This window comes from Pteronotus mesoamericanus, unplaced genomic scaffold, assembly GCF_021234165.1.
Source record: "Pteronotus mesoamericanus isolate MK-2021 breed Mesoamerican mustached bat unplaced genomic scaffold, CSHL_Meso_final contig_29, whole genome shotgun sequence".
In the NCBI taxonomy this organism is placed as follows: Eukaryota; Metazoa; Chordata; class Mammalia; order Chiroptera; family Mormoopidae; genus Pteronotus; species Pteronotus mesoamericanus.
Window position 1 is genome coordinate 5,569,792 of NW_026555123.1, and position 6,581 is coordinate 5,576,372.

At 47.6% G+C, this 6,581-nt stretch overlaps 1 non-coding gene across 1 annotated transcript; it reads left to right on the forward strand.

Moving 5' to 3' along the window:
* The first annotated feature begins 498 nt into the window (after positions 1-498).
* Positions 499-628, forward strand: LOC129071992 (small nucleolar RNA SNORA38). The gene has a single exon (XR_008529328.1). It is a non-coding gene; the product is annotated as a small nucleolar RNA SNORA38 (small nucleolar RNA).
* Positions 629-6,581: the final 5,953 nt, after the last annotated feature.

Genomic DNA, 6,581 nt, shown 5'->3' on the forward strand with positions numbered 1-6,581 from the left:
TCCAGCGCAGGACAGTTGTAAATAGCTGCCCTAAGCTTAAGGAAAAGCCACTCCATTCAGTCTTGGTGAAAGGAGTGCTTCCTGGGCAGGTCCCCTAGAGTCAGTGCGGCCTTGTAAACGCGGCAGTCCCTCTGGCCAGGTCACTGCAAGAATTCAGGAGGCAACAGCGGTGACACATTTCAGGTGTGCCGATGAACTGCACCCAAGAACTGGGGTTTGGGCAAGTCCCACGCGTGTAGATGATCACGCGAGAGGGCCATATGGTTTTTCCTGGTTGCCCTGGCTTAAAAACCAGAGTGTCATTCAACAAGGACTGCGACAGAGGAGTTGGTGTCGTGGAGACAGAAAGTCTAGGGGAGGACCTGGGGTGCTGTGGCGATGAAGTTTTTACTTTGGGAAGATGAAAAATGTTCTGGAGGTGGATGGTGCTGATGATTGCACAAGATGTGACTGTATTTTAATGCTACTAAACAGTACACTTCAAAATGGTCACATGGACCCTCCTACAAAGGCATGTCTGTGGTTCTGTCCTCAGACACGGCAGAAGTGAAGGCAGGGAAGTGGACTTGGAGAAGCCTTGGAGAAGCAGCGTGCTTCCGGCAGGCTCAAGATCAACCTTCTCACATGTGGGAGCAGCGGGGGCGGGGGGGCGGGCGGGTAGAAAAGTTAAATGGGAAATTTTATGCGTATTTTACCAGTTTGTTTTTTTTTTTTAAGGAAAAAATACTGTGAGTTCATTGGTCATTGGCCCCAACTGTCTTGGAGAAATTGACAGGCGGTCACTGCTGTTCTCAGCACCTGGCCAGCCGTGCACACCCCACCCCGTGCATCACTGGGGTTCTCTAAGCCACGTGAGTGCGGAGCACAGAGCACCGGGTATGCTTTGCACGCGGAAATGTATTAAGATTAATATTCCAGACAACAGTGTGGTGATTGTGCGGGGGAGAGGGTGGGCAGAGATGGATGGAAGAGAGTATAGGGGGGTAAATGGTGATGGAAAAAGATACAATAAATAAAAATAAAAAATTTTTTAGAACATTAATACTCCGTGCCAGACATCATTCTAGCACTTTATCTATTTTATTCAACCTGGAATTGAGCAGACATTTCTAGGTCTGATTTTAGGAGTTCTTACATCATACCTGAGGTCCTTGCAAGTAACCTGGTTCACCTGCTTCAGGAGTAACAGGCATACGTTGGGGAGACGGAGCATCAGCTGGCTTTGAAAGGGTAACCGAAATGCAGGTCTGGCTGCCTGCTGCTACAAACGCCAGCACTTGAGAGGCAGGGGCTGACATAAAGGAAAGCGGTTTGTTCAGATGCCAGGCTCCTAGAAGACGGGGACTCACGTCTCAAAGCCCATCTCCCCCTCTCAGTCGAGGTAGAGGTTTTTTGAAGCAGGGAGAGGGGACAGAACAATGAGATCAAGGGAGGGGGTTGCAAAGTCCTCCACGTGCAGATGAGCACAGTCCATTCCGATAAGGCGAGCGGTGGTCCTGTGCGCGTCATCCTGGTTTCGTCATCCTGGATGGACATCAGCCTGGCTTCATGGTTGAAGGCCAGCAAATCCTCCGGAGCTGGGATGCCGAAGGTCGGGGTCTGTTTCTTCTGAAGGCAGGTCCTAGGGTTCTTATAAAATGGGCTGTTCATCTACAAGCTACACATCAGTCCGAGTCCGCACTCAGAGACACGGTGTCAAAGAGTGGCGCGGCGGGTGACAGTTCCCCGCTGTCACAAGGCCCACTGTTTTAAAAGCGATATTGATGTCTGTGGAGCTCATTTTCTCAAATAGAACACAACTTTCTCCTATCCCTGAGCACACATCTGTAGTCTGAGAAACGCCGACTTACACAGCTGACGCCTTCTTCCATTGCCGCCATGCAAATTAACGCGCTAGACAGGGGTTTCATCCTTCCAACTGATCAAAATGTGGTCATGACTGAAAACACCGAATTAAAACAGTTTAAATTTTCTTATAATGGGGACCTACCTCTGTTTGAGAAATACTTCTCTTAGGAAGTTCTGGGATCCTCTAACAGCCACGACTGATGACTGATGGGGAGGAAAGCAGGATAAAAACAGAAAAAAGAGAGAAAGGTTTTGGTGGTGGTGGTGGTGGTGATCCTCGAAAAAACCAAATCACGTTCAAACGAGCTAACTTCCTCAAAGAGGAAGTAGGGTCAGGGAATGAACCTGTGGACACAAGGCAGGAGAACTCGTTTTCAAGCAGCTTTTTTATTTTCAGCAGCTGGAGGTGGCTTCCGCTAGCACGTTTGGTCCTGTGAGAATGGCACCCTGTGAAAATAAGCTTTGGCAGCAAAAAGCTTTGGGGTGTCTCCATTTCTGCTTCTCCCACTCTTCCCAGTCAGTGGGATTTGGGCGACCTGTTCTGGGAACTTGGAGAAAAATGCCCTGTGGGCATCGATAGGAGCAGATTCTGTTTCCCCGCGGCTGTCCGGCTGCCAGCCGTCCGCTGCCTGCTGGGTCCCTGGCAGGGTTTTCTGTGTTTTTTTCCCCCCTTTTCCTTCTTGTGGTTCCTACAATAGAAATAACCATTTCTTTTTTAGATGGAAAGGAACCCACTCCCTTTCCATAATCTCAGCTACAGATATGCTTTTGAGTCTGCAGGCTGCACTTGTTTGCTGATGGCAAGTTTGGAGAGCTGAGCAATTAACCCAGGACTCGCAGGAGGCCGTCCCCAAAGGCGGCGGCTCTGCCATGCTGCGGCCACCGCGTCGGCAGTGGCTTCTCAATAATGGCGCCTTTCAGACCCCGGCTGTCTGCACAAAGATGCACTTGAAGCCAGCGGCCTGGCGGAGTGTGAGCAGGCCACTTCCATTCTTTCCTTGGACAAAATAGACCCCTTGATCTCTGGGTTGTAGCTATTTTTATTTTAGTTCAGTTCTTTTTTGCTTTTTAACTTAATGGGCAAGTCTTTCACTTATATTTTGATCCACTGCTTAATCTGTTGCCCTTTTTCCCCAAAAGACCTGCAAAAAGACACCCCTCCCTACCAGGCGGCCACCATCCGTCCCTTCAGTAGACTTAGCGCCCCGCTTTTGAGATGAGCAGTGGCTGGGTCCTGGACAAAACGGGAGCCCGCTGCTGGGGTTGCAGTGCGCGTCCTGCCAGTAACAGCTGATGTCCCTGTGCCCGGACAGTCACGCCTGCAACTAGCAGCCAAATGAGGGTGTACCTTTTCTTGGCAAGTGGGAGCCCTAGAAACTCAAGGGCGGCTGCTGCCCTCCCGTCTCAAGCTTTCAGCAGAGACACGAACTAGGAATTTTTGTTTCCTATTGGATAAATTGGTACATTTTAATAGATCCACCAAATGTCTGCAGAGTGCTTGCTACGTAACAGACACCGAGGCAGACGGGGTACTTGATCCCTGTCATCAGGAGCACCACGCCTGGACCTGGGATCCACTGTGTTTATACTGCCATGCACACAGTAATCATGTACATACATACACATCACAACCTAAGCACAAACTTAATAAGAATTAAATGTCAACCATCAACATATCAACTTAACTTGTAAACAAGCTTTTCAAATAATTTCAAAAGCATATTTAATATTTAAAACCATTTCCATTTTTTCCAAAAATCAGAGCTGACATGATATGCATCAGTATCCAAGTGCTTAATATGATAAAGCCTCTGCAAGCTTCACAGCAGCCCATGGAGAGCCGGCAAGACGGGCAGGGCTGGGGGGTGCCTCTCAGAGGACACGGTCCCGGTGGACAGGCCTGGCCACCCAGAATGCTGGCCCCCTGGTGAAGAAAATACAAAGGATGTATATTCAGAGCCTGCTGTGTTCCTGTGGATCCTTGGCTTTTATAAAGCACACTTCTCTCCAGATTGGTCTGAACATTGTCTTGACTATATGAAGACAACTTTCATGCCAACGCCAAAGGCCTTTCCTTTCTGCTTCTTTCTGTTACTTATGCTATATCATCCTGGTCCTTTTCTTTCACTGATCCCTCAGTTTGTGTCTCTTACAATTGGGTGTCCAGAAAGGAAAGCTACAGTCCAGAGGTGATATAACAAGAACAAACTGTGGGGGAGTCTGGCCACCCCACTGGAGTTTGGGTCTTAGATGAATTTAGCTCACCTGTTTTTTCCACGCAGAGTGGGCCGGGCCTCTCCCATTCGCGGTGCCCAGCAGGCCAGCCTCAACAGGTGCCTGTGCCGGCGGCTTCCCAGTGCCTCCGTGCGAGTGTTTGTTAAACGCAGTATTGTCATTCTTTCTCCCCTCAGAAGAGCGAACCTTGATTTTATTATCTGCCTTAGTTATTGTCCCTCCTCCCAGCTCTGTGGCAGCTCAAAGTGACAAGCTTGCTTTCTGATTGTAGAGGGCAGAGGTAAGGAAGTGGAGAAGGGGGGACTGCACCCTAGGAACTACCCCAAAACTATGTCAGCCCCTGTGGGTGGGTAACGCATTCCATCAGCTACACAATCCAACAACAGCACATTTCTCTATTTTGTCAAGGGAAGCACCACAAATTATTTCTTTAATGCTTTACTGAAATAATGACATTCTGATTTTCAAACACCATCGAGGCAAGAATATTGCTTCCGTAGTTTCCATCTGCAGTTTAATGTTATGTGTCATAATTTTTCTAGGACCCAGGACTCACATGTCCTAATTCATTATTTCTTACGCAGATAAAATGTCCGCATGCAGGGGGATGAAGTCAAGTTTAGGTGACATCAAAGCCCAGGAAGGGAGGGACTAAGCAGACTGTGTCAGCTACAAGGGCGGGCGGGACCCGCCTGCAGTTACTCACAGCGCTGCCTTCACGCCCCACAAGGCTGCCTTCATGCGCCTCCTTCAGCATTCTATACGAACGACACAGTTTTCTGGGTTGTCTTAGTCTAATTTTTAAAGATTTGAGAAGAATGTCCAATTCACTGTTCCTTGTTTGGCATGTCCTTTGGGCCCAGATCTGAAGTAACGGGACCTTCGATGAGCATGTCACGGCCTTGGCCTCGCAGAGAAGCAGGGCTCCCGCTCCAGAGTGAAGGGTGCAGGAGCCCTGGGAGGCACCCGGCGCTCGGCCTGTTGCTGGTGAGTCTCTGGGGACATTTCAGCAGGATCGCAGGGGTGGCTTGTAATGCCCAGAGTGGGAGAACAAGTCACCACTCTGGCCACAGGTAGGGATCACTCTGCCTTCTCTACAGAATCATTCTTATAATTTATATTTTTTTCCCAAAACTAGAATAACAGAACATAGAAACTGAAGCTCTGAAATTCAAAGTGAATTATGGAAATGCATTTCTCTCCCCCAAGATGTGTAATTCAATTCAGTATTCTTATCCTCCAACAAAACCCTTACTATTATTAGCTAAGAGCGTAAGTTTATAATCATTTTGGAAAATTCTGTGGCTCTCATCCATGGAATTCACTTGCTCTTCAATACTATCTTTCCCCCAGGGGACTGATTACTCACTTACACATCTAGAAAATAAATACTGTGCCACTAACTGGGAAAAGGCAGCCTCCAATTCATGGCACCAGGATAGCTTTTTTTTTTTTTTCTTTCGTTCTCTCTCTCTTTTTTAAACCAAGACAAGCACTGGGAAACAGAATCCTTTAAAAGGAAAAGACCAGAACTTGTTTTTCAATGAGCAGAGAACAAGAGGCACCATTGTAGCCCAAAGCAAGGGTCTTACGTGCGGATTCGGGGCGAACAGAATCCATAACAGACTATTATATGTAAGCTCAAGATTCAGATTAAATATTCTTAGGTTCCAGATGGATTCCAATTTCTTTCTTAATGTGTATATCTATTTCCAAATTTAATCCTGACCTTTTTTTTTTTTTTTTTAAAGACCTGGGTGTTCCGATAAATTAAAGACGTTGGTAGCAATCATTTGAACTAGAATTGGGGGCATAGAGAAAATTCTTCCCAGCATTCTCTTGGTCAGGGTGAATAAGACTCCATCTGGTCTCATCAAGAGTATGGGCTGGGCTTCGCTCATCATCGAGGGCAGTGGGATCGAATGGCAACCACACCAAAGGGCGGGCATTCCAGGGGTATGATCATGTGTCTTGTCACGTCTCTGGGGTGTGGACGACTGGCCCCACCTGTGCTGGCCAGCGCTGGCTGCACTGCGTCCCAGAGATGAGGGCAGAGGGCTCACTGCTCAAGCAGTCAAGCCCACTGCTCACCGAGGAGCAGGGACGGTGTTAGGAACAGGAATACCTAACTTTTAGGGAATACTTATTTCATGAGCACACTGTTTTCAACACTTCACAAATATATAGGGTCATTCCTAACCACAGTGTCAGGGAGATACGTGACTATCTCCAGTTTACAGAGAGAGGGACTGAGACGCAAAGAAGTTTAGCTACATTCCGAGGGCAGGCAGCTGGGTGGGGCCCGGGGGGCGGGGGCGGGGGGCCCAAAGGAGTACAACGGGAGGCACACAAGTACTTTGAAACACTTTATAGCCACATTTTAAAAAGTAAAACCAAAATAGGTAAAATTAATAACTTCCTTTAGTTCAATGTATCTAAATATTACTTAACAGTAACAATATAAAAATTATTGAGATATTTTACCTTTGTTAACTAAT